The 27,088-nt window shown below is 45.6% G+C and overlaps 1 protein-coding gene across 4 annotated transcripts in view; it reads left to right on the top strand.

Annotated features, from left to right (window-relative positions):
• Positions 1 to 27,088, top strand: part of CCDC80 (coiled-coil domain containing 80) — a 183,117-nt gene that overhangs the window by 87,154 nt on the left and 68,875 nt on the right. For 2 of the 4 annotated variants that reach the window (XM_085896799.1, XM_085896800.1), the window contains one exon: positions 13,791 to 13,917. The gene's annotated coding sequence lies outside the window, so the exon portion shown is untranslated. Of the gene's footprint in view, positions 1 to 13,790; positions 13,918 to 18,521; positions 18,637 to 27,088 lie in introns of those variants that run through there. The other 2 variants (XM_085896804.1, XM_085896801.1) reach the window with 2 other exon arrangements.

Here is a 27,088-nt window from a genome sequence, read left to right as displayed (position 1 = left end):
CATGGTCATGGTGATATGTGGCAAAAGAAGTGAAGCAAAGTGGCATGAGCCTGGTATGAAGCTGGTATGAGGCTGCTATGAGCTGGTTTGAGCTGATACAAAGGGGCAGTCTATAAGTGTGGTAGCATGCTGCTACATTAAATGCAGTTCAAATAAAATAAACAAAACCACCATGATAACTGGAACGGTGTTACCTGGCATGAGGCTGCAGCGAGTAGCAGTCCACAGAACAGGTGGGGGTGGAACACAGGTCACGGAGCAAATGGTGAAGTGAGGTGAGTGATGCCTTGATGTAGACAGGTGATCCAGCAAGGCGAGCAATGCCTTGATGCAGAACAGCCTTGATGGTCCTGGGGCAGTGGCGAGACAAAGTGAAGCAGCAAGGCGAACAGCAAACAGTACGAAAAGAAAAAAAAGAGGTAATCCAGGTAATGTCAAACACCAGGTCTGACCAACATGGTCAGCCAGTACCTGGTGTGCACATACCTGGGGCAGTAGTGGTGGTGCTGGGAGAGAGAGCTCTAGGTGGGCCCTACTTGTCCCCACCCATCCGTCTTTCCCGTATACACTACACTCGCCCCCCTCTTTTTACAATTCGTCGCTACGTCTTGTCTCCTATATCCCACTATCTCCATTGCCAAATTTGTACCCAATCCCCCCAAGGTTCCTTGGAAAGGAAGAGCAGAACAACATGCAATCTTACACTTACATTGTGACATGACTCATTCTCAAGTCCAGCAGCCGGCGATCATCCCGACAGTGGATGGTGCGAAGGGGTCTTCATCAATCCTAACTACGCTAATATTGTTACACTTTTAAACTGTCCCCGGGGTTATACCCTGCCAAGAGGCCTTTGCTAAACGATGGGGTTCTAAAAACCCAAATTCCCATCGCCTGCGTGTTGGTGCTCTTACAATTTTGGGCCTTGCCCACCAAATTTTCTTTCTGTGCCATTGCACAATTTTGTGGCTGGGTAGTGTGTGTGGCTCCACTAGCAGGTCTGCCCACCTGCATACTTACCATTAGAATCCCCGGGGTGCTGGAGCTGCCTCTGAGCTTGCCTGTTCCTCACGCTAACATGGAGGATGCCCTCACTGGCACTCCCCCATCAATGCCCACTTGGCATTTTGGCGCCCCAGGTCCCACTGCTCAGGCACCCGGTCCCATTGAACACTATACTGGCACGCCAGGCCCCTCTCCTCGGGTACCTGCATCCACGAATACACTAATGGCCCCCTGGACCTACCTACGGCCTCACCTGGCCGACGAGCCCCCAGCACCCGGGGTGCCTGCTTCATCCGAATACTACACTCACAAGCCACACCCCCAGCCAGTCCATTATCTCTTGCACCCTGCACACAAAAAAAAAAAAAAAAACTTTCCACAATCAGCACCAACCGCATAACGACATCCATGTGTAAATTTACCTAATCCCTCTACCTAACTGCAAACTATCCCCCAGGTTTCCTTGGGTGGGATCCACTCTCCCAATTCAATCCTTCACACCATGCATTCCGTTACTCACACTTATACCGGCCATTGCCCTGCCCTCACACTCATAATTCATCTATCACACACAAACACATTTCCACTCACCTACACAGCATCACTTAACTAATTTTCCCTAACTCGTGCACCCTCGTCTTCTCTTGCACTATGCATGTTCCATTTAACTCTACTGCAAAGCTACGTCCCCACCACACGTTCCATGTCTTTAATACATTTCTAAATTCTAACCTAAGTTCCTCCTAACTGATGTTCCCAGGCCCCATGGAGGACTGCTTATGCCCCCATCAGGCCAGTCTATCTAACACTAAACCTTTCCCCCAACTAATGCTCCTTTTCCCCGGGCGAAGATGTTCGCTACATCCTGGCTGGGCTTCGTGTACTCGTGGCAAGGCTTGGCGGGCCTTGCATCTCCAGGGCGGTGGTCGACAGCACACTCGCCCTTTCGGTTTGGCCGATACAGGAGGGCGTAACATCGCCCTAGTATGTGGAGTGGTTTCGCCCCTGCGCACCACACATGGGCATTACTGTCACCGTCACTGTAACTTACCCCTATGATAATGAGCCCTCTGTGTCCGTGGAGGTGCTCAGTCATACTGTATGTCTGTTGCAAGCCAATTTGTGTTTGAATTCTTGCCACTGGGAATTGGGGTTTTCTCACGGGGAACCAAGCCATGCTCGCCACGCCCATTGCTCATTCCGGGAGTCCTGTGCATATTGCACAGGTGGTCCCCGTGGGGGAAAAAAATTTTCAGCCAAATCTGTTCTGTTTCGCCGTCCGTGCTCCAGTGATTTATCTGTCATGGAACATTTACACGCTGGCCCTCCTGAAACACATCGCGCCACCGTCCGTGCTTGGGTGGTTTGCAAAGCACAGACCGCGCACACTCCCGTACCTCGTACACAAAGTCCCGTGGAGCCGGCATGGTTTCCAATACAACTCTGTCCTCCTCAAGAGGCTCGCCACTCCGGTCCGCTACACTAACCACTACTCCCGTCCGGGTCGATCCGTGTCCCACTCTTTGCACGGGAGAAAATTTGCGAACCAGGCCCAAATTAATAATGAACACCAACACAGGCGACGGGAATCATGGTTGCTAGAACCAATTGTTGCAGGAGACAGGCGTGTTGAAAAGCCCCGGGGGGGGGGGGGCAGATTAAAGTTTAATAAATGGTAGGATAGAGAGGAAATGTGTACCCCTTCACACCATCCATCCCTACGCTGTTTGTTGGCTGCTGGACTCGTCTTGAAAATGCTGAAACCTGTGGGAGCTATTCTGAGGCTGCATTGGGCTTCGAGACAGAGTCACTTGTCTCTTCCTTAATCCTCTCAAAAGGGACCTTTGGGATTGGGAATTGGTAGGACAGGTTAGCTGAACAAAGACATTAAGGGGGTGAGGGACACACGTAATTATAATTTTTTTAAAGTCTAAATTTCGTTCTTTTTTGTGACAACCGCATGGGGGTGGGTATGGACAAGGACAGGCATAGGAAATAGGTTGGGGGGAGACTGTTGGGTAGGACCGAGCTCGTATTCAGACCGGCCAACACCACCACACTCCCTCCACAACCTCACGAGACCACACCGAGGCCGGCCAGCTTCATGTGCCGACCTGTTGTACTGTCGCACCTTACCTGGTCTGCATTTGCCATACCTTTATCTGCTTTTGCCTTGACTCCATTTGCCATACCTGCCCATGCCTTCATTTGCCTTGCCATATCACTCAACCTTACCATGTGTGCCAGGACCATCTTTGTGGAAGTGTTTGCAAGGACTGCCCTGCAGGCAGCCGCATTATCGGGGACTGCTTTTGTGCAGCCCGGCTTTTTGTTGTGGATAAAGGTCAGTTCAAATGGACTGTGAGACAGCGTGTGGCCTGCCCTGTTAGGGTGAGTTGCCCCCAGAAGCCAGGAAAACGAAAATAAAAAAACTAACAAATAAAGGCTCGAATCCCGTTCCAGACACCAAATTGTTGCGGTTTTGAATCCCGTAAATTTTTCATGGGTCCATCCCACTCCTGACCCCAAACTATTGCGGGTTCGAATCCCACAAATTTTTTATGGGTCCATCCCACTCCTGACACCAAACTGTTGTGGGCTGGGGTCGGGTGAGAAGACCATGAGGTGGGGAAAGCTATCTCGGTTCCCACCACACTCCCCGGAATTGTAGGCCGTCGCACATGGATAATTCCGTGACGTGGCGGGTCGCTTCACCGACCGTGGACGCCAATAACTCAACCATGTGATCTAGGTTCCTCCAGTCTATGGGTTAATCGGGTTACCTAATTAATCATGTGATTTAATTACCGGGGAACACGCCCTCGGTACGCCTTGTCCGAACCGGATTACTCTACCAGACCGGATCACTTTAACGGATCAGATGCAGCCGAGTGACACTGCCAAGGTCATACCGGCAAAAAGGAACGGATCATTGGGAATAAAGTCCCAGCTAAACGAGGATTTGGACCATGCTGGATCAATGGAAGAAAAGACAAAAACGAGCAGGGAACATTCCTCATGATAATTTATTTAAAATGGGTGAGGAATGGTGTGTGGCACGATCAGGATTTATTGGGGTGTGTTGTGCAGAGATAGGGGGAAGAGGTGTGGTGCAGCAAATAAACAAGCAACTTGCAAAAGGGGATACAGAGCAGACTTAAGGCGAGAATAATAATAATAACAATCTTCTGCAGTCTTACTTAAGCAGATAGGTGCCAGGACACACACACACAGACACAGAAAACCCGATGAAGAGGGAGTATTGCAACAAGAAGGGAGGGGAATTGAGGCTATGATCTCGGTTCCTTTGTTCTTGATCGCACGAATGCGCCAACAATATGTTTTGGGGGGGAATGCTCCGTAGTGTGGCACCCGACAGCTGTCGCTTCAACTCTGGCTTCAGCAGTGGGGAGACCGTATTCGTGTGGGAGTGGCTTGAGTGGAGAAGGGGCGGAGTCCAGGGTGCATGGATGGAGTGGTAGGTGGGACCAGGTATGTGGGTGGGGTTGACTTCGTGTGGGCGGAGACGAGGAGGCAGAGTCCAGGCAGTAGGAGGCGGGTCGTGGCAATGTCGACGAGGGCGAGGCCAGAGCGAGAGAGCGAAAGAAGAAAGAGAAAGAGAAAGCCCGAGGGACCACGTCAGGTCAGGTATGGGATCATGTGCCAGAGCAGCGCGTCATTGCGTCCACTTTCCAGCGGTACTCCAGGGGCCTCCGTCTGGCCATCCCCCAGGCAGATGCTTGGCCAATCCCAATCTCCTTGAGATGCCGATCAACCTGCTCTAACCACGAGGCACATGGTCGGCCCATTGGCCTCCTCCACTCACGAGGCTCCCTCCCTGAGAGAATCTGATGAGCAGGATCAGCGTCAGGAAAGCGAGCCACATGTCCATACAGCCGCAGCTGACGCTCACGGACTATGCAGTTAACAAATCTCATTTGAGTCTCTCTCAGCAACCACTCATTGGACACAAAGTCCGACCAGTGATAGCCAAGGATTCTTGGAAGAGACCTGGTACCAAAGGAATTAAGTCTCGGTCTCAGATCCTTGGTCAGAGTCCAAGTCTCACATCCAGAGAGCAAAACTATAAGCACCAAGCACCTGAAGACTTGGACTTTCGTCCTCCCGCACAGGTACCGGCAGCGGCACACCCCATTATCCAGTGAATCTATGACTCCCCAGGCTCGAACCAGACGTCTGTTGACCTCTGACTCACAGCCAGCAGAGACATGAATATCACTGCCAAGGTAAGTGAATCTCTCCACGACCTCAACATCCTCACCACAAACAGGCACAGACAGGACAGCAGCATCGAAGATGTCATTGAAAGCCTGGATCTTAATTTTGACCCAGGAAACCCATAATCCCAGCGGCTCCGACTCTTCATTCAGCACATCGAGGGCCCCCAAAAGGATATCTAAAGTCTCTGCAAAGATGACTGCATCATCTGCGAAATCAAGGTCATAGATCTTGACATTCCCAAACGATGCACCACAGCTTGATCTCTCCGACATCCTCCCTAGAATCCAGTCCATACAAGTGCTGAAAAGTGTGGGGGCCAGTACATAACTCTGACGAACTCCAGTAACAACTGGAAATAAGTCAGAGATGGTACCACCACATCTCACAGCACTCTTAGTACCAGAGTAGAGTTCAGACATCAGATCGATCAGTTTTGGTGGCACCCCACGAAGGCCAAGAATCCTCCAGAGGGCATCCCGTTTCACTGAATCAAACGCTTTGCAGCGATCAACATAGGCTGCAAGCAGCCCCTGCCGAAACTCTCGTCTGCGTTCGGTGAGGACCCGAAGAGCAAGGATACGGTCAATCGTTGACCTCTTTGGTGTAAAGCCTGACTGCTCTGGACACTGGTGCTCAAGCAGATGGTGGTGAACCCTATCAAGAATTATCCGAGCAAAGACCTTGCCCGACACTGAGAGCAGCGTCATCCCTCAGTAGTTGTTGCAGTCTTGGCGATCACCCTTCCCTTTCCAGAGAGGGACAACAAGGCCCGTCTTCCAGTTGTTGGGATGATGCCTGTGTTCCAGGCAGAGCACAAAACTGCGGAGCAGAGGGACTGCTCCGACCTTTATAGGACTTGCAGCACTGTTTGGAGGTGCCACCCCGAAGCGAAACGTCATCACCTGAATCGGGCGCTCCAATTGGCCCAGACCCCTCACATGGCCCACTAACTTTGGCCGGAAACCGCCTCACTTCGTTTCGGGCAAGGTCATCCCATACATCGAACATATTTCGCTCCGACCCCAAAACATGACACAAATCGCCCACACCGAAATTGGCACGCAAATCGTGCCGCAAAAACCCCCGTGCCATGCCCTGGCAATCGGCCGAGGGTCCCGCATGCCCACTCGGGCGTCCGACCAGCGCCGATAAACACGCACACCAACGCAGCCCACACTGTACCTTCGCCGGTTCGAACACAGCTTCGCCGGCCGTAGAGACAAGGAGACCTTCACCATCCATGGGGAATCCACTGCTGCCAGTGAGGGACGAAGGTACAGTGTTATGGATAAATCCATGCATGTTTCGTGAGCGACGTACGTGTCTGCCTTCGAGCACATTCTATACAGTGTGCGGGGTTCGGCCATTACGCACGTGGTCAGTGCTTGCGTTCACCCGATTCTGCTTGCGTGTGCGCGGGGCGAACACCGATATGTATCAGATATTTTGTTGAAAAGGAACAAGCAGCTTCTACCTCGCACACCCACATCCCGCCCAACGTGGCGTGGAGATGCCTTTATCGGCCTCCGTACGCATTTCGTGCAGCATGGGCGTCATGCTGGCTGTGTTTCCTGTGTTGTGAAAAACACCATTCGTGCAACCTCTGAAGAGGTATTCATTCGTATGCCTTTTTAATGCAACCGGCAATCTTCCCCAGGTCATCGGAAGCTCGAGTCGATAATCCCTCACTGCTAAGGGCACTGTATGACTCACTGCACACATTGGGTTTCGGGCTCGCTTGCGAACGAGGGCTCTGCGCCGTCGTTTCCTCACAGCGGCGCCTCACGCGCTGGTCTCCATGAGGGCCCACCTCACAGCAAAGGCGCATGTGGCTCAGATTAACCTCAGGAATAATCAGACAAAAAGAAGAGTTGGGACGAAATGAAGAAAAAATGATTTAAAGGTCCCCTGACACGCAAAAGTACTGAAATTTCATTTATATATGTCCTATAAGAGTTTTTCATCGTGATTTCAGATCTGACAATGTTTTTTTTCACAATACTCATTCTGTAAAATGTAAAATTAAAAAAACAAACCTCTTCGGGAACGCCCCTAAAAATTCTCCTGAAAGGGGCATAACCCACATGACGTCAACTACAGGATTACAAAGGTTGCACGTAAATTACTCGGGTTGGTGGTCTACGTGATTGTATTGGCTTTCTGAGTGTTTCCACATTTGATTGGTCGACTCAATTGCTTCATTCATTTCTGCTTTAAAAAAACCTCGAACATTTGGTTTTGAATAATGGATGGCATGGACTTTCATTTGTCTGGTAATGACAGTGAGTGTGAGAAAAATGAATGATTTTGGTCTGAATCACATGGATAATTGTTGGATAACGTAGTTGCGGGAGGTGAAGTTCAGGCAGCTGGAAATGAAATACAGCCTTAGCAGTTCGAGCCCGAAGCAGGACAAGCAGAGGAAAATGGCTGAAATTCCCGGCGTTCATGATGATCGGGAGGACATCGAAGGAAGACTTGGCAATAACATCTGGTTCGACTGAATCCTATTTGTAATTCAATAATGTAAATTCGACTTGCATACTGCTCGATATCACAAATATTTTAGTGAGGTGACGTGACCAGCACAGCTTTTGCACCGTGACCAGACCAGTTGCACCGTGGCGAATAAATCGCAAGCAAGGCCAGCGCATGTCATCGGCCGTATCTCTCCGTGCATAAAACGAAGCAATCTCGCTGTCCGGATACGATGAAAACTTGTGTGCAGAACACACCTTGTGACACAATTGTCTCGAGTAGTCCGATAAATCTGACGTTCTGTTGCATTTTTATTTATTTTATTCCTACTGTTATCATGCAGCACCAGTAGAAAACAATAAGCCTGGTGTTGGCTTAGTGGTAAGGGTGGTGGCTTGGGATCCTAGGATCCTGAGTTCAAGCCTCGTTGGCCGCTGAATTAAAATACACCAGGAGGTTGACTCAGCCTGTCATCCTTCCGAGGTCGGCAAAATGAGCACTAGTGTACTGGTAAGGGGGACACCGCATCAGTGGCATAGCCGCTTCCTAACCAATGATGCAACCAGCAGCCACAGGCTGCACTCAATATACATATATATATATATATATATATATATATATATATATATAGAGAGAGAGAGAGAGAGAGAGAGAGAGAGAGAGAGAGAGAGAGAGAGAGAGAGAGAGAGAGCAAAGAGAGAGAGAGCAAAGAGAGAGAGAGCAAAGAGAGAGAGAGAGAGAGAGAGAGAGAGAGAGAGAGAGAGAGAGAGAGAGAGAGAGAGAGAGAGAGAGAGAGAGAGAGAGAGAGAGAGAGAGAGAGAGAGAGAGAGAGAGAGAGAGAGAGCAAAGAGAGAGAGAGAGCAAAGAGAGAGAGAGAGAGAGAGAGAGAGAGAGAGAGAGAGAGAGAGAGAGAGAGAGAGAGAGAGAGAGCAAAGAGAGAGAGAGAGAGCAAAGAGAGAGAGAGAGAGAGAGAGAGAGAGAGAGAGAGAGAGAGAGAGAGAGAGAGAGAGAGAGAGCAAAGAGAGCAAAGAGAGCAAAGAGAGCAAAGAGAGCAAAGAGAGCAAAGAGAGCAAAGAGAGAGAGAGAGAGAGAGAGAGAGAGAGAGAGAGAGAGAGAGAGAGAGAGAGAGAGAGAGAGCGAGAGAGGGAGAGAGCGAGAGAGGGAGAGAGGGAGAGAGCGAGAGAGAGAGGGAGAGAGAGAAAGAGAGAGAGAGAGAGAGAGAGAGAGAGAGAGAGAGAGAGAGAGAGAGAGAGAGAGAGAGAGAGAGAGAGAGAGAGAGAGAGAGAGAGAGAGAGAGAGAGAGAGAGAGAGAGAGAGAGAGAGAGAGAGAGAGAGAGAGAGAGAGAGAGAGAGAGAGAGAGAGAGAGAGAGAGAGAGAGAGAGAGAGAGAGAGAGAGAGAGAGAGAGAGAGAGAGAGAGAGAGAGAGAGAGAGAGAGAGCGAGAGAGAGAGCGGGAGAGAGAGAGAGAGAGAGAGAGAGAGAGAGAGAGAGAGAGAGAGAGAGAGAGAGAGAGAGAGAGAGAGAGAGAGAGAGAGAGAGAGAGAGAGAGAGAGAGAGAGAGAGAGAGAGAGAGAGAGAGAGAGAGAGAGAGAGAGAGAGAGAGAGAGAGAGAGAGAGAGAGAGAGAGAGAGAGAGAGAGAGAGAGAGAGAGAGAGAGAGAGAGAGAGAGAGAGAGAGAGAGAGAGAGAGAGAGAGAGAGAGAGAGAGAGAGAGAGAGAGAGAGAGAGAGAGAGAGAGAGAGAGAGAGAGAGAGAGAGAGAGAGAGAGAGAGAGAGAGAGAGAGAGAGAGAGAGAGAGAGAGAGAGAGAGAGAGAGAGAGAGAGAGAGAGAGAGAGAGAGAGAGAGAGAGAGAGAGAGAGAGAGAGAGAGAGAGAGAGAGAGAGAGAGAGAGAGAGAGAGAGAGAGAGAGAGAGAGAGAGAGAGAGAGAGAGAGAGAGAGAGAGAGAGAGAGAGAGAGAGAGAGAGAGAGAGAGAGAGAGAGAGAGAGAGAGAGAGAGAGAGAGAGAGAGAGAGAGAGAGAGAGAGAGAGAGAGAGAGAGAGAGAGAGAGAGAGAGAGAGAGAGAGAGAGAGAGAGAGAGAGAGAGAGAGAGAACGAAAACGAACAATGAAGAAAAGAGAATAATAAAAGAAAGCTACAGCACGTCGGATTTATCGGCCGAGTCGGACGGACGACGGATTTATCGGCCGAGTCGGATGGACGACGGATTTATCGGACTAGTCGGACGGACGACGGATTTATCGGACTAGACTAGACCAGTGTTTCTCAACCGGGGTTCCCTGGAACCTTAGGGTTCTGCAAGAGGTTGCTCGGGGTTCCGCGAGAAACAGTAATAAATAGGCTAATGTATTTTTGAGTAGTTTTTGTTTCATTTAATATTCGTAATTTTACTATACACGTATGGCATATTGTTGGAAACTCCTTGGTTATTATAATCGAGGCTTCAACCTCTTGTATTATTTACAATTATAACAACCATAGGGAATATATTTAACGATGTCTATATGGCGCCAGTGAGAAACCACCCTCACTGGTTAGTGGACGTCCTGTACGCGGCGGATTCGTGTATCATTGAGTGATTGACTCAAGTACGGGACACATGCACGGTGTCCATCTATCTTCTCTGTGCTTCCTAGCGCGAAGTCTCTCTCTCTCTATCAAGGTTAGTTCTTCTGTTTACCTTTATTGCTTCAGCTTTATTTGTTTAAGTTTTGTTGATCAAGTAACATGAGATGTGTTTTTTAATTGTCAAACAGACTCGGGTTTGACAAACTCTTTCAAAAATGACGTTTTTAAACAAAAAAAAAAATTTTTTTTTTTGTGAATTAAAACCTCGGTGTGAGTTCTCATAAACGAGCAGTATGTTTTTTTTTCATTGCCAATAAATTTGACAAAAAGGGGGTCATTTTTTCCTTAAACCAGGTATCCGAAAAAAATATATTATATTTACCACGTGAACTACGATAACAACATAAAAGAGCTAGATATTAATAATGGTATGTAATAATTTTTATGCAGGGGTTCCCTGAGACATGAAAACTATTTCAAGGGTTCCACAAGGGTAAAAAGGTTGAGAAACGCTGGTCTAGACTCTAGAGATCTTGAGTCAATCCACTCTGTGCGAATTTCTGTATGTGACGTCAACGCTGCGATTCGCTGAAGTCAACTTTTTTATGGGCGGGGCAGAGCAAGTTGTGAAAGGCACCAGAAATGATCGAAATGTTGCTCTAATTATCCCATTTTTGATTAAAAATAAAAACATGGGTGATTTCTTCACTAGGAAGGTCAAGTTAATACATAAAAAACCAGAAAGTTTTGCATGTCATGGGACCTTTAAGCAAACCGAGCTATGAGATCATCACAACGCACTCCCTTGTTATCCCGCTAGACAAAAGGAAAGGGACTATCAACACATATAATAATGGAATAACTGCCGTGGGACCACTTTCTGTTGGATGCATGCGGTTCCGTGAATCCCAACTCTATATATATATATATATATATATATATATATATATATATATATATATATATATATATATATATATATATATATATATATATATTGTTACGGCCATGGGTACCGAGTGTATTATGAGGGGGATTAATCCCTATTTGTCCTCGGAAGAGCCGGATCTGGTGCCACCACTCACAATTAACTTTGTGGTACGGTGGATTGCTTTGGAACCACGAACGCCACCCAGTTAACCATGAGTTCCAATGTCCACTGTCTATTTATGCAGTTTAACTAGAGGTCACGTAGTTACCTGAACGTGGAGCGCGCCCTCGGCAAAGCACCAATCTTATCTTGATTTGATCTTAATTATGGCAGCTGAGCGTTTAACCACTGGTGCGTGCGGACTATTATTGGTCAAGTTGTGTGGTAATTACCTCCCAGTCTATCTTGATTCGGACAATGCTGGATCAATGGAAGGAAAGGACAAGCACGGACAGGTTGGAACGTCAACAAATAATTTATTAATAAGAAAATAAATTAATAAAAATAACATTTTATTTACGTGAGGTAAAATAAATAAATTCCAAATCAATCAAAATGATCGCAAGCAAATAAATAATTAATCAGGAAAAATCAATCAAAGTGATAGGAAAAGAGACAAAGAGCAGTTGCTTATCGGGGATTGACATTCTTAACAACTAACATACTTGACAACCAAACAGACAAGGGTACCCAGCAGACCATTGGGTGGGGGGGGGGGGAACCGTCTCGCTCACCAATGAGAAGTCGTCCGTCAAACAAAAACGTCCTGAAATGTGTGATCGTGCCCTTGGCCGTTGCCAGCACCGAGCCTTGCCGTTCACCCACTCGCTGACAGGCTTGAACGCCAATCACCGTCACCCCCCAAGAAACAGGTACGCCAAGTGCGACTATCTGTCTGGCACGGACGAAGCAACCGTCTGACTGGAACGATGAAGCAGCCGTCTGACTGGAACTGATGAAGCTTCCATCTGACTGGAACCGATGAAGTGAATGTCTGACTGGAACCGATGAAGCGACCGTCTGACTGTAACCAGCGAAGCGACCGTCTGACTGGAACCGGCGAAGCGACCGTCTGACTGGAACCGGCGAAGCGACCGTCTGACTGGAACCGGCGAAGCGACCGTCTGACTGGAACCGGCGAAGCGACCGTCTGACTGGAACCGGCGAAGCGACCGTCTGACTGGAACCGGCGAAGCGACCGACTGACTGGAACCGGCGAAGCGACCGTCTGACTGGAACCGACTAAGCGACCATCTGACTGGAACCGGCTAAGCAACCGTCTGACTGGAACCGACGAAGCTGTCATAACCGCAACCGGCTATCGCCAACTGACTCGTCGACTGACCCGCCATCTCACTCGTTGTCGACTGACCCATGCGCGCGTGCCGCCCACCAAGAAGGGACTTCTCCCTCTTTTTATAGGTGGCTTGTCTCAGTCGAACACACTCCCCTCAAATCCACCCCGCCCCACTTGTGAATCGTTGCTGTCATAACCCGCACATCCCGTTATTATTCCTCGCTTCCGATGCCATGTCTGTGGTGCTGGACGAGCAAAAGGTAGCCATTTTTCAGAATTACCGAGCACAAACGTGAAGCGCTCATAAAATGTCAACAACAATTATTACCCCACTGTTCAGCCCAAAATGAAAAAAAAAACAGTTAGCATCCATAGAGCTGCTGAACGGGGTGTCGAACGTTGCTGGAAAAAGGTGGGTCTCGGCGTCCGTGAAAGAAACGGGTATCTCGCTGCATGAATGTGTCTGTCTAGTAGCTTTCCATAAGAGAGGGAATCTATTCTTTACCCTTCTCAACACATCACATTTAGAATCCCACCAGAAATGGGGATGGCTCTATCCTGGACATGCATTTAGGGAAATAACTATCTGAGGACCTGGATGTTGGTATGCATTCGTCGGATCGAATTCTGAAATCCGTAACAATATATACATGTACATATTACACATAACAATTGCTTTTCAAACTCGCTGTCTTTCTCAACTTCTTTAATGCAAATGTATATGACTTGCATCAAAGAAGTTTAGAAAGACTCAAGATTGAACATCAAAACTCAAGATTGAACTTTCAAACTTGTCGCCTTCTTCAAAAACCCGATGGCGCCTTGTTATGTCTGTCTCTGGTGTATGCTCTTGAGAAGGCTGAATGCCTCAATTCTGTGTTTCCCTCAAAATCTTGTGTCCTCAAGGACTCATTCACTGTTCCCACCCGACCCAGTCATACCCAAGTACTCCTGTAGTTTGTGTCTTTTTCATCTGAGATTGTGGAGGGTTGCTCACAAGTGGTCTGGACGACATTCATGTTTGTGTCCTAAATACCTACTCTGCTGCTCTTGCATATCCTCTTTCTGCTCTCTTCTTTTTTCTACCCTATCATTTGCCCGAAGTCATCTTACATCTGCTTAGAAGTCAGCTAATATCACTGCATTACATAAACATGCTGCAAAAACGGATTCCCTTGACATACAGACTGATCAGCTTATTTCCAATCATTAGCAAGGTCATGGAATCCATCATCACAGTTGGCATAAAATCATTCCTTTTCTCCAACAGCCTCATCTCAGATCATCAATTTGGATTCAGACCTGGTCACTCTCCGTTGAACATGCTGCTTGCTTCTCCTCTCCCAACAATGGATTGAAGGCCCTTAATATCAGACATGAGATCAGGTTGTACAATGGTGAGTTTGCAAATATTTTATATCTAAAAGTCTAAGTTTTATAATTAAAAAGTTTAAAAATTTATATCTAAAAAAATCCAAAAAAACCCAAAGATTGTCACATGAGTTTGTAGATACTTGTTCAGTATATACAAAACCATTGGTTTAAATGCAATAACTCGTAATGATGCAAAAGGGTTTTACTGGAAATAGTTATAAATCAAGAACAGGGCTCAGCATTTATTTGTATGCCAGAAAGTGATTTGAAGGTTTGTAAGTTCATTTAAGGTGCCATTTTCTTAGATAACTCTTCTTGGATAACATTATTGAAAGTCCGAAAGGACATTTTGTCACATTTCCTCACAAATGGACTGATTTGCTTTCGCACACTTCTATTCAAATTATAACTTTCCTCATCACCGGACAAGACTAGATCAAGGAAAGTGTCAACTCATTTGATTATTTCTGACATGTCTTCAGCTATAAAGACTTGTGGCAGCTTTGCATCTTTAAAATCTTGCAATTGGGGAATGGCATAAAGCCTGCAGCAGTGACTTTATAGATGTTTCAAAAGCTCCAGGGAGTTGTGAAACTGCTTCCTCAGTGGACATTGTTTTGGCTCGAGGCTTACATGATGCAAATGGTGAGCCAGATTCAACAGCATGACAATGAAATTGGTAGAATGTGTTTTTATTTGTTGCTGACTAATTTCTACCATTTTCCTGCCTGAAATGATGCTGAATAACCACTCCTGAGTGGGTCTTACAAAGTGTGCTGCAATTTAAAGCACTGCCTTGGATTGTAGGTGGTCATGATTTTTTTCATCTACCTGTGGAAAGAGAAAAAAACCCCAAAAAGAACAAGAAAAAGAGCAATCAGAGATTGCAAACCCTCGCCAGGACTTCATTTGAGTGGCGTATTGTTAGGGTTTCAGGTAAATCCAATATGGTTGCTAAACGATGTGACCTTTACATCATATGTGTGACCCTTTTGTTCCTCATGGATAGGCGGTCATATGTGTGAAGTTTCACCTCGATCTTTTCAGCCATTTCAGTTTAGAAGATTTTGAAGGTAAAAAATAAATAAAAGATACAACAATATGGCTGCCGAAACACGTGACCGATGATGTCATCAAACAAATTTTTGTGTACCATTTTATCCCTAGATGATCCTCAAAAAAAAATTATACTGATAGAATGTAGCATTCTACATCTGCAATTATACGTCATAACGAAGGCAAGCACCTTTGATGTTATAAAAATACCACACTCATTCTCCATGAAGAGTGCTTGCCATCTGCCACTTGTACACCCATGGCTTGGGGAACTCTTGTGTGAAGTTTCCTCTCGATTTGTTCAGTCGTTCTGGAGAAGATTTTTATAGGTTTTAGGGTAAATCCAATATGGCTGCCAAACCATGTGACCAATGACATCAAATGTGTGAACATTTTGTTCCTCATGGACAGGTGGGTTATATGTGTAAAGTTTCACCTCGATCTGTTCAGCCACTTCAAAGTTGAAGCTTTTTGAAGGTTTAAAAAAAAAAGGCTGCCAAATCACGTGACTGAAGACGTCATGATTTTTTTTCTCTGTGGACCGTTTTATCCCGAGATGACCCTCAAAAATTTTCATACGATGGGATGTGCCATTCTACATATGCAATTATGACTTCATAACGAGGGCATCTATGATGTCATTAAAAAAATCACACTCATTCCCCATGAGGAGTACTTGGTATGTGCCAAGTTTCAATTTTTTTTCCTTGGTTTGGTTTCAGAGATACGGTTGGCCAAAGGTTTTCCGTTTTTCCAATATGGCTGCCACTCCACATCACCTATGACGTCATAATTATCATTGCAACATTTTATGTGAGTAGTCGTACCAATGGTGGAAATTTTGTCTCAATCCGACAAGCGGTTGCAGAGAAAAACACGAAAGCTCTGTGCGATCAAACAAACAAACAAACAAACTGACAGACAAACAAACGGACCCAAATGCAATACCCTCTCCGAATCCTTCAGCAAGGGTAATGAGAAACACAAGCAGAATCAAATGCTGGGCTCGACTGTTTAATTGTTTCAATCTATGAAGGTTTATTGAAATTGGAATCTTTTGTTGAAGTTTTAATATTAGAAGTGTTGTCTCATCTGGAACAACCTTGTACATTCCAGACACAGGCAGAAATATGGATCCACAGGTCAGGTCAGGTATGGGAGCATGTGCTGGAGCAGCACGTCGCTGCATCCACTTTCCGCTGGTACTCTAGGGGCCTCCGTCTAGCCATCTCCCAGGCAGATGCCTGGCCCATCCCCATCTCCTTGAGATGTCGATCAACCTGCTGCAACCACAAGGCACGTGGTCAGTCCATTGGCCTCCTCCCCTCACGAGGCTCCCTCGCTGAGAGAATCTGGTGAGCAGGATCAGCGTCAGGAAAATGAGTCACACATCCATACAGCCGCAGCTGATGCTCACGGACTGTGCAGGTAACAAATCTCATTTGAGTCTCTCTCGGCAACCTCTTGTTGGACACAAGGTCCGACCAGCGAAAGCCAAGAATTCTCCGAAGAGACCTGGTAGAATTCAGTCTTCATCTCAGATCCCTGGTCAGAGTCCAAGTCTCACATCCGTAGAGCAAGACTAGAAGCAGCAAGGACCTGAAGACTCGGACTTTCGTCGTGCACAGGTACCGACAGCACCACACCCCATGGTCCAGTAAATCCATGGCTCCCCAGGCCCAACCCAGACATCTGTTGACGTCTGGCTAACAGCAAGCCGAGACATAAATATCACTGCCAAAGTAAGTAAATCTCTCCATGTCCTCAATATCCTCACCACAAAAAGGTACAGACAAGATAGCAGCATCCAAGATGTCAATGAAAGTCTGGATCTTAGTTTTGACCCAGGAAACCCGTAATCCCAGTGGCTCTGTCTCCTCATTCAGCACCTTGAGGGCCCCCAAATGGATATCCAGAATCTCCACAAAGATGACTGCATCATCTGCGAAATCAAGGTCAGAGAACTTGGCATTCCCAAATGATGCACCGCAGCTTGATCTCTCCGACATCCTCCCCAAAATCGAGTCCATACAAGTGCTGAAAAGTGTGGAGGCCAGTGCACACCCCTGACTAACTCCAGTAACAACTGGAAATAAGTCAGAGATGGTATCACCACATCTCACAGCACTCTCAGTACCAGAGTATAGTTCAGATATCAGATTGATCAGTTTTGGTGGCACCCCATGAAGACCAAGAATCCTCCAGAGGGCATCCCAATTCACTGAATCGAACGCTTGGCAGAGATCAACATAGCCTGCAAGCAGTCCCTGTCAAAACTCTCATCTCCGTTCGGTGAGCACCCCAAGAGCAAGGATACGGTCAATCTTTGACCTCTTTGGTGTAAAGCCTGACTGCTCTGGGCACTGGTGCTCAAGCAGATGGTGGCGAACCCTATCAAGAATTATCCGAGCAAAGACCTTGCCCGGCACTGAGAGCAGCATCACCCCTCGGTAGTTGTTGCAGTCCTGGCGATCACCCTTCCCTTTCCAGAGAGGGACAAAAAAGCCCCTCTTTTCAGTAAGTTGGAATGATTCAGTCTTTCAGCTCCAGGGAGAGCACAGAACTGCATGCAACAAAAAGAGTACAGCATCTCCACCAGCCTTGAGAAGTTCAGCATGAATGCCACAGATCCCAGGAGCTTTACTCCATTTCAACCAATTTATCACCGCAGCCTGTGTTTCCACCAATTAAGGCGGATCACAGTTGATTGGAGGGTCATCAATAGGAATAGTAACACTCCTGACATCCAACTCAACAGCCTGGTACAGCCATTCAAAGTAACCGGCCCAGCGGGCCTTCACTTTGGACTCCTCTGTCAAGAGCCCACCACCCACCGCTCTAACTGCAGTACACCGAGGGACAGGTTTGGAGGAATGCAATCTCCTTTGCCACACCACCAGCGTTGGAATACCAAGTCCAGTGATAAGCTTGTAGGTGCTGAAACCATGAACCAGCCACCCTAAGTCCTAACTTCTTGCAAAGTCAAGGAACTTATCGCTATTCTGGTTCACAGTTCCAGACCCATGGGGAGCAACACACGTCTCATAACAATCCCTATCAGTTCCAGTCGATGAATTGAAATCCCCTAAGACTGGAAGAGTATCTCGCCTGGGGCACTGATCAACCACAGACTCCAGCGTCGCATAGAATTCATCCTTCACGGTGAGATCGGAGCATCTACAGAGACCAGGGAAACGACACCTAAGGAGTGATGAATCCTTCGTCTCCTAATACGCTCATTGACCAGTCCCTCAATTATCATTGGAATCAGCCTATTGGACACAGCTACAGCAACTCCTTGGGCATGGTAACCATCAGAGCGACCAGATCAATCGTAGGTGTAACCACCTGCCATGATCTCGCCACTATCTGGTGTCCGAACATCAGAGTGCTGCAATACTGATGTTCAAACGATTGAGCTCAGATGATAACAGAGACAGGTGATCATCCTCTCTTCGGGATAGGGCATTCCATGCACCCACCCGAAGGCCCGCCTCAGGTTATCCCAAGGAGACCGCCATCTGGTGGACGACACCTCAGCACCACCCCAACACACACTACCGCAATCTGACCTGGGAAGGCTACTGTATGGTTTTCCTCCCATCATCAATGAGTGGGGGTCCCGAAGGCTTTGTCCGAATCCCATCATCCGGTGAGCTGCCCTGTGAAGAGCAGCTGCACAGGAGGTACTCCCACAGAGTGGGTTTTCAGATTTTTCTCCATCTTTTTTTGTGTTTTGCGGAGTGAAGGGTTTTATGGTGGCCGGAGTACAAATCCTGCCTCCAACCTCTTAAAATAATTAACCCAACTGCAGGATGACATCCACAGACACAGTTGGGCACCAGATATGGATGGCCGTTGGCTCACAAGGACCTACTATGAATGAAAATATCTTTCTCACATTGTTATTCGCCTTTGTTCAACAATTTGACACAATAATTTTAAAGCTTTTGTTTTCAGTTAAACATTTTGCCACCACACAGAAGGAAAAGAGTTCTTGATAAACTTGCATCTTGAAGCACCAAGTTTTACATGTTGCTACGCCCTCTGCTGTTGAAGATACCAACCTTAAAAGAAGAAGGATAATCGAAAATCAAAGCTTTTTTAAATCAAGTGAGCAATGCATGTACTTGTATTCTCACTTTGACTTTCTGAATTCCAAAGCAACCACTCCCAAAGCCACCAAATCTCATTATCCGCAGCAGTTTTTGTTGGTAGCATTATGGAGTTTTTGCAGTGATACTGAAATATTTGTCACGGAAGGACACAAAGAAGCATGCCAAGGAGTTGTAGATTTGTGGGTACGTGGGCGAGAGAGACGGCTTGTGGTCTCATGTTTTTTGTGATGTGTATCCGATTAAGATCAGGGTTAGGCCCGCATGATATTTTGGAAATGTCTTTTCAATGCAGCACTATGAATTACCATGAAAACAGGCATATGGCAATGTCCATTTGGGGTTGTAAAGTTTGCATCCAATCCCAAGTTGGCCTGTTTAGCATTCCCATCTGAGTATATAGATATGTTGCTGAGATTCTAGGTTCAAATCTTATATATTTTTTCCATAGTCTCCTTATGTGCTTCGGATGACCGAACAAGACAAGATCAAGAAAATTCATAGTACTGCCTTGAAGAAACATTTCCAAAATGTCATATGGGCCTGACCCTGATCTTAATCAGATACACATCACAAAAAAACACATACATGACAAACTCGTACTTCAAATTCTTCAAATGTCCTTGTACTGAATGTGATATATCTACAAGCTCCAGCATGTACTAAAAAACAAAGCATAAGTTTCGGAAAACTTCATTTTCTCAAACAACAAAATAATTAATGCACTGGCAACTAGAGATCAAACAGCAAGTAAAGACAGCAGATCTATGGAATAATAAATGCAATATATTGGCCAATTAATTATTAGATCAGCTTGAAATTGCATTTCCTCATGGAGTTTATGCAAAACCTTTATGACTCATGTAAATTAATCCCAAAGAGCGAATCTTGGAGATATAAATTTTCCTCTAAAATTGTACGATACCGACAATTCATTCTTGTAAATGGGATGCTAAGTCATGCCTCAAGGGGTATGAACAATTCTGCGGTTTCCAAGCACTGTATAATCCTCAAGTTCCTTTGATAAGGCTTGATGCCACAGCACCAAAGATGACATGCAAACCAATAGGTGATAATTTGTAGATGGTATGGCCATGAATGGTGTGCTGTTTTTAAAAATATGTTTCCAAAGACTTGAAGACAAGCCAAAGTCTTTATGAGGTGTGGATCTTAAGAGAAAAAATAAAAGAGAAGGTCATGGAAAAGAGAGTTGCCAAGAGGGTAAGGGGTGGAGAAACAAAACTGGATGACAAACACAAAAGCGAAGTGATCGGAAGTTTATGTTTTGTGTTGTCATGCTTTTGCATTTTACTTCCATTTTTTGGTGGATTTTAATTACCCGACACCCCTATCACAAAGTGGGATTAAGCAAATGCTTCGCTCTGTCTGTCCATAATTCTATTTCTATGATTGAGGAACAATTTAATTTCAATTGAATTTTATATCTTGAACACTGTATAACACTAATCTAAACACAAACCTGCAGTTTAGCAGTACTTTGGCTCTGAATTTGGCAAATTGTAAGGAATCTCGTCCTGAGGACTGAGGTAATTGGTCTAATCTGTCTGCCTGCCTGGAAGTCAAATAAAATTGAAAATCATTCCAAACAGGGAAGTTACTGTTTTTAGGGATGCCATAAAGGACACAAACAACAGGCACAAATAACTAATTTAACATGATAAAAGAGGGTGTGTCAAGGTGGTGCAGTTCTGATTCAATGTTTTTTTTCAGACAACCTTTAAAACTTTTATTTTATTTCAATTGAATTATACCGTATATTTGAACACTGTAGAACACAAAAATCGCCTTGTTTGCACATCAAAAATCCTCCAGTTTACCAGTATATGGGCAACATTTTATGCCATCTCAACAAATCAAATTTGCTGCGTGCTGTTGCTCCACTCTGAGGGTAGAGTAACGGTGAGATTCAGACAAAAATGGGGACGCCTCGCGATGAAACGCATTGCTAACTTCGTCCATTATAGCTATTTGGTGAATGCATCTTTTTCTGAGAGATCGTTCCAAAATCGTCAGTTTCTCCAAGAATAGTTTTCAGAAGGTTAACCTCTGGACTGTTCTGTTTGACCCATTGGCTTCGTATGGTTATCATCGCACCTGTTATTCAAAGTTCATGAACAAAGCTAATAGAGATAGTGTTTGGAAACACAAAGCAAAAGTTGAAAGATTGCATGGGGTAAGGTGTTCTATGAACCCTCCAGTTAATGCTGTATTTTGTTTTGTACTTTTTATTTTTGTTTTTATAACAATTCCCCCCCCCCCCCCCCATTTTCTTTATGGTTTCCATTTCAGGGTCATTTTTTTATTTTGATAGTTTCCAGGGTACGTGTCAAGCAAGGTGTATCAAGGCTAATTGTTTTGCTTTCTTGCTTTTATATTTAAATTCCAGAAATACCTTATTTATTACTCAGGATGTGTTCCTGGAAAAGATCATGATTCAAAAGTGTGATAAAAGTGATTATTATTCCATTGTTTTTTTTTTTACCGCTGCCACCGAAGGTGGACAGAGGTTGTGTTTTCACCCCCGTCTGTCTGTCTGTCTGTGAGCAGGATATCTCAAAAAGTTATTGATGGATGTGGATAGAACTTGGTGGACAGGTTGGGTATGTGACAATGAAGAATTGATTAAAATTTAGTGAAGATTCGGATCCGGATATGAAAGTTAAAAAAAATTCTAGGAGTCATTCTTCACCATTGACAGATCGGGCCAAATGAAAGCTTTAATTTTTTTAACAAGTGATTCCTCACCATTGAGAGATGGGGCCAAAACGATATATAGTACAATATCTCATTAAGTTGTGGACGGTTATGACAAAACAATTGGTGGATGAGTTGGGTAGGTGACAAGAACAAGCCAATTAGATTTTGATTCAGGTGCAGATGCAAGTCTGGCCTATCAGTGGCTGTTCAGCCTGTATACAAACATAGACTGTGGGGGATAGAAAACATAAACTGTTCAGCCTGGCGGAGGGTACGCGCTTCCCTGAGTGCTGTTATAATATGGAGAACTTTCCTGACAACATTTTCTTACACATGAGTGTTATGTGAGGGCTTCATTGGATAATAGCGCTAATAATGTTACTGATGGTAAACATGTTGTTTTAAAATAAAATTAATCATTTTTTATTATAATAACATCAGTAAGTACAAGCAAAAACATAAAATATGTACAAACATCAATAAAAAATAATAACTGCTGCCATTCTTACTCTACTCTTACTACTCCTCCATGGCAGCAGTCGGAGGAAGCTATTCCTGCTGCAAAATGAAGTGGAGTAAACAGCATTGATTGGCTCAGAGTGTGTGCATACAGTACAAACGATGGCGGTGGGAGCATTTACTTGGAGTGGGGTGATGATAAACTGAGAGTCCACCTGCACGAGGTGGGTAAGAAGCAGACAGGTGGGTAAGAAGCAGACGACACTGAGATTCAGCTTCCTGCCGAGAGATGTCATTAATTAGAAAAGCCTTGGACTTGACCGTCTCCAGGGAAGCAAGACTGGAAGTAACTTCACCAGCTCAAGATAGGCAGTCATACTCCATGGTACTTTTAATGAAGGCTTTTTACACCTAAACGAGCTGTCCATGGCCCAGAATGTACTTAGCTTTGCGGGGAATACCAAGGTGTCGAACAGTCTGAGATGCCAATATGGACATTATGATACACCAAAGACAGGTTATAGTTTATAGTGAGGTCCGGGAGCTCCAGAGGCAGCACCTCTTCTCAAGGTAGGCCAGATAAGTAAATCGATTGTTTGAACAAGTTATCCTGATGGAGAGACAGACAGACTTACAGTGGCCTGCAAAAGTATTCACCCCCTCCAAAGTTTTCACATTTTGATGCCACCTGAGCTTATTTCATGATGGTTTCAAATCAAATTTAATATATGAAGAGTCTTCGCAAACTACTCTAAAGTGATAAAGCTAAAAAATGCATATCAAATGTGAATAAGTTCGATGAGCAGAGAAAATCAGATGATTCTCAGTTGCATAAGTATTCAAACCCTTTGCCTAATTAACCCCAATTCACTTCAGTAACAAATTATTTGTTTCAAAGGTGATAAAATAAGTGTAAGAGGTTTCACGTGGATGTAGTCAGTGGTTTAACTTTTAAATTAAGCTCCCCCTCCCCCCTCCCCCACCACTTGTCGATGGAGCTTTAAGTTGCAACCCACTTGGTCAACCAACAAGGCAACCATGAAGACCAAGGAGCTTTCCGAAGAAGTCAGACATAAAGTGGTGGAGAAGCCCTGTTCAGGAGAGGGTGAGAATAAGATTTCAAAGTCACTCATTATCCCTTTGATTATGGTGAAATCCATCATGAAGAAGTGGAAGACATGTTATACTCTTACGAATCTGGAAGCCATTTGCACACAATAGCCAGAGTCCCGCAGTTCAGTTATTTCGATAAGTATGTGTTCATAGTTAGGGCCCCATCCCTTATGTCTAATGGGAATTTCATGTGTGCGCTGCGGGTTTCTTTTATAGTCAGGTTTTTTTTACATCTTGAAGCTGCACAACACCAACAAAACCCTCGCTTCACTCCTCCTCCCACTCTGCGGGCAAACAAGTGCTTCACCCATCCAGCTTTCACTTCTCCGCACCATCAACGCCATTGCCCATGTGCGTTCGACCATGGACGTGAGCGGAGGTTTCCTCACCTCAGAACACCGACTCCGCCCAGGAAAGGAGGGGGTTCCCCCCTGTCCAATCATGGCTGGCCAGCACATCACCCCACTAAACCCTGTCCAATCAGGAGGCTCATCACGTCAGAGCTCCGACTTCGCCCCAGAAAGGAAGGGTTTTCCCCCTGTCCAATCAGAGGGGGACAGATATCACCCCACGAAACCCTGTCCAATCAGGGCAAAGATCACCTCAGGGGACCGGTCACCCCACCCCGTCTGGGGGAGGGATAAGAATCGCTGAGCTCCCCTGAGTGTTCGCTGGAGTTGGGTTGGAATTCTCAGAAAGGAAGGGGTCGCCATTGTTCTTGGTGTGCGTCGTTGGTCGTTGTCGTCGTCTGGGCTTTTTTCTCTTTGCCCTTTGGTCTCCTGGTCTGCAGTCTTGGTCTGTGGTCTTTTCTGGGGGTCCTCGCTTCGTTGGTGGAGTGTCTGGTTCGGGGGTTCTTTTCGGTGGTTCCGTGGTCCTGTGCTTGCTGGTTCGCTCGACGCGGTTGGTCCCATCCTGGTTCGCTCGTCTCGAAGAAACCGCACAAGACGGACAGGTACCCGGCCAGACTCTGACCCTCCAGTTTGCCTCGCCTCCCGGGCTGAAGGGCCGAATAAAGGCCAACCGGCCCCATTTCAGTGTGTGTGTGTGTGTGTGTGTGTGTGTGTGTGTGTGTGTGTGTGTGTGTGTGTGTGTGTGTGTGTGTGTGTGTGTGTGTGTGTGTGTGTGTGTGTGTGTGTGGCGCGCCAGTCTGTTAAGTGCTTTTCGCTCACTGTACATTGCATATTATATTCATGATTAAGTCTGCTCTGTGTCTCCCTTCCCGATTATTGTAAAATCATCCCCTGTTAAATGTTCCAGTTCGTTGTCCGTGTTTTCTTCCATTGGCCTAGCATGGTTCGGGCTTGAGAAATAGTGAGGCCGTCTGTGCCGTAAGTTGTTCATTTGGTCCGGCGCGGCTCTGGTAATTCCTGCTCGGTTACGCTGGACTCGAGTCGGAACATGCGACTCGGTTCGGACAGAGTCGGCCGAGGGTGTGGCTTCCCCGGCAACTAGACGGCGTGAGTACTTAGCTAAATTGGAATAAACAAGTGGACTCTACCTCACGCCATCAAAATATTGGCGACCACGGTCCTTTAAGTGACCCGTCGACTCCGGAGTTATCTAGTCCGTGAGCTAGACAAATTCAGTATCAAATTTGGGGCAAAGGGAGACCTTACTTTTTTGGTGAGAAATAACCTATATTTCACGAAAATGTTTCCTGGCCCATCATCCATGTTCGTTTTTAGGTGTTATCCGCTCGGGGGCGCTCTTTGAGGGTCAAACTCACCGATTTTTTTTTTTTTTCTTTGCAGGTTTGCGAAGTAAAATGTATATATTATCTAACTGTCAAGATCAATTTGTGTTTTGATGACAATAATATGGTGTAATTACGTTATATATGTAATTTATTTAATGATAATGAACTACTTTTTCAATCTTCAAACGCGTTTTTCTCCAATATCTTTAAAATCAACGAGACCGACTTTGCAGAAGTTCGACTGGAGCCCATACTAGTCGGCATTTTCTCAGATTTGCAAACTGAAATGGGAAGAGGCAAGTCTGTGCCAAATAAAAGTGCTGTTGATTGCAGTCAGCATAGAAAATGTCACGCCTACATCACAATATGTTAAAGCATACTGCCGCTGTCCAATATTATTATTATTATTTATTGACCACCATCACATCCAGAGGGTAAAGCATGAAAGTATACACATCTTAGATATATAGTAGTAGTCCATTAATATAAACTGAATTTAGTAGTGTTCATGGAGCGGTATGCTATAAGTCAAGATGGAAAATTTTACTTTTGTTAAGAATCAATAGTCGTAAATCTGTTTAAGAACTTTGTGGCAAAATTTTGTTACGGAAGACGGATCGCTGTTCATTATAGTTGTTACGGAAGAGCTATCATGGACTGCATGATTAGTCGGGAGATTTTCGTCTCGAATAACTTCAAATTATTTTATTAACGAGATGCTCTCTGTAGAGCACAAGGTCCAGTCTAATTGCGAGATCCATATCTTACGTTGTTGAAATGTCATCCTGCCGTCACAGTGAAGATTGTTATTATTAAAGTGGTTTATAGGCTGAACGTTCAGCTCTTTGCACAAATCGAAAATAATTTGACCGTGTTGGTTTGATCTCGTGTCTGGGTTTCTTGTGTAATAACTGTTTTGCGAGTTAAAACGTTCGAGGTTTGGTATTCTTGCATTAAGGTCACCCATAATAAATACCTTTTCTTCGTTAATGCATTTTTTCATGTATGGTAGCAAAAGCATTGACTTGAAAGTATGGGGAATCCGACGGGGGGATGTAACAGGCCCCAAATATATGATTCGGAACACACGACAGACTAAACCAGACTTGATCTTTCTCTTTTTTGACACTGTAGACTTGTGGCCATAAGAAATTAGCCACAAGTACCCCAAAAATACAATGTTCACTACTACGTTTCATTGGTAATTACATACAACATAGTGGGAGGCAATGATAACAGCTGTCTGATTCTGAACTTTGCACTTATTCTTCCCCACTGTCAGATTCTTCCTCTGAAGTATAGCCATCGGTAAGGTTGTCCTCTATGTCGTCTGTCATATTGGTACAATCTTTCAGCCTACACTCGTCTGTGCACTTCAAGCCATTGACCATACATTCGCAGGTTGGGAGTTCACAAACACGGCGGCATTTGCATGACATAAACTCTAGTACTACTTGTGGTGCAGGTGGACCACTCATCCACAGAACATCCAGATTGCCGTCATCTACAATGACCCAGCCATACCCAGGCCCCCTTCTTCGCTCGCCACATGCTGAACCTCAGGGCATTCACGCCCGTCTCGGGAGTCCTGGTTGCATATAGGCGACAGGTGAATGACTCCAGTGCCGACAACATGTCAATTGTGAGGGACCAGATTTCGCCTAGAGCTGCGAAAGTATCGCAGAACACCTTTTCCTTGCACATCAGCTTGAAGCCTTTGATTTTGCCTACACCAGAAAAGGCACTGACCGTATCGCATCCAGTATATGCATGTAGACCAGGCAAGGCCAGACAAACTTCATCCCCCATCATTTCTTCCATTTTGTCAATGCTAAGTATCCTGTTCCTGCCCTTTGCAGCGATGCGCATGTATAGCCTGCACGGTATCCTCCTGCAGAATGCCAGACACAAGATCAAGACATCAGTGTCTTCTGACACTATGACGACTGACTTGAATTTGGATTTCCCGGCATGAGCTGCATGCAACAATAGCCGCGTATCAGCTTCTTCCTGGTTTGAAGCAAGTTGCTGAACATC

The sequence above is a fragment of the Eptatretus burgeri genome, chromosome 10 (assembly GCF_056783735.1).
Source record: "Eptatretus burgeri isolate ZD-2024b chromosome 10, Ebu_testis_v1, whole genome shotgun sequence".
NCBI classification, from domain to species: Eukaryota; Metazoa; Chordata; class Myxini; order Myxiniformes; family Myxinidae; genus Eptatretus; species Eptatretus burgeri.
Note: the sequence above shows the minus strand (reverse complement) of the source record. Positions and strands in the feature narration are given on the sequence as shown.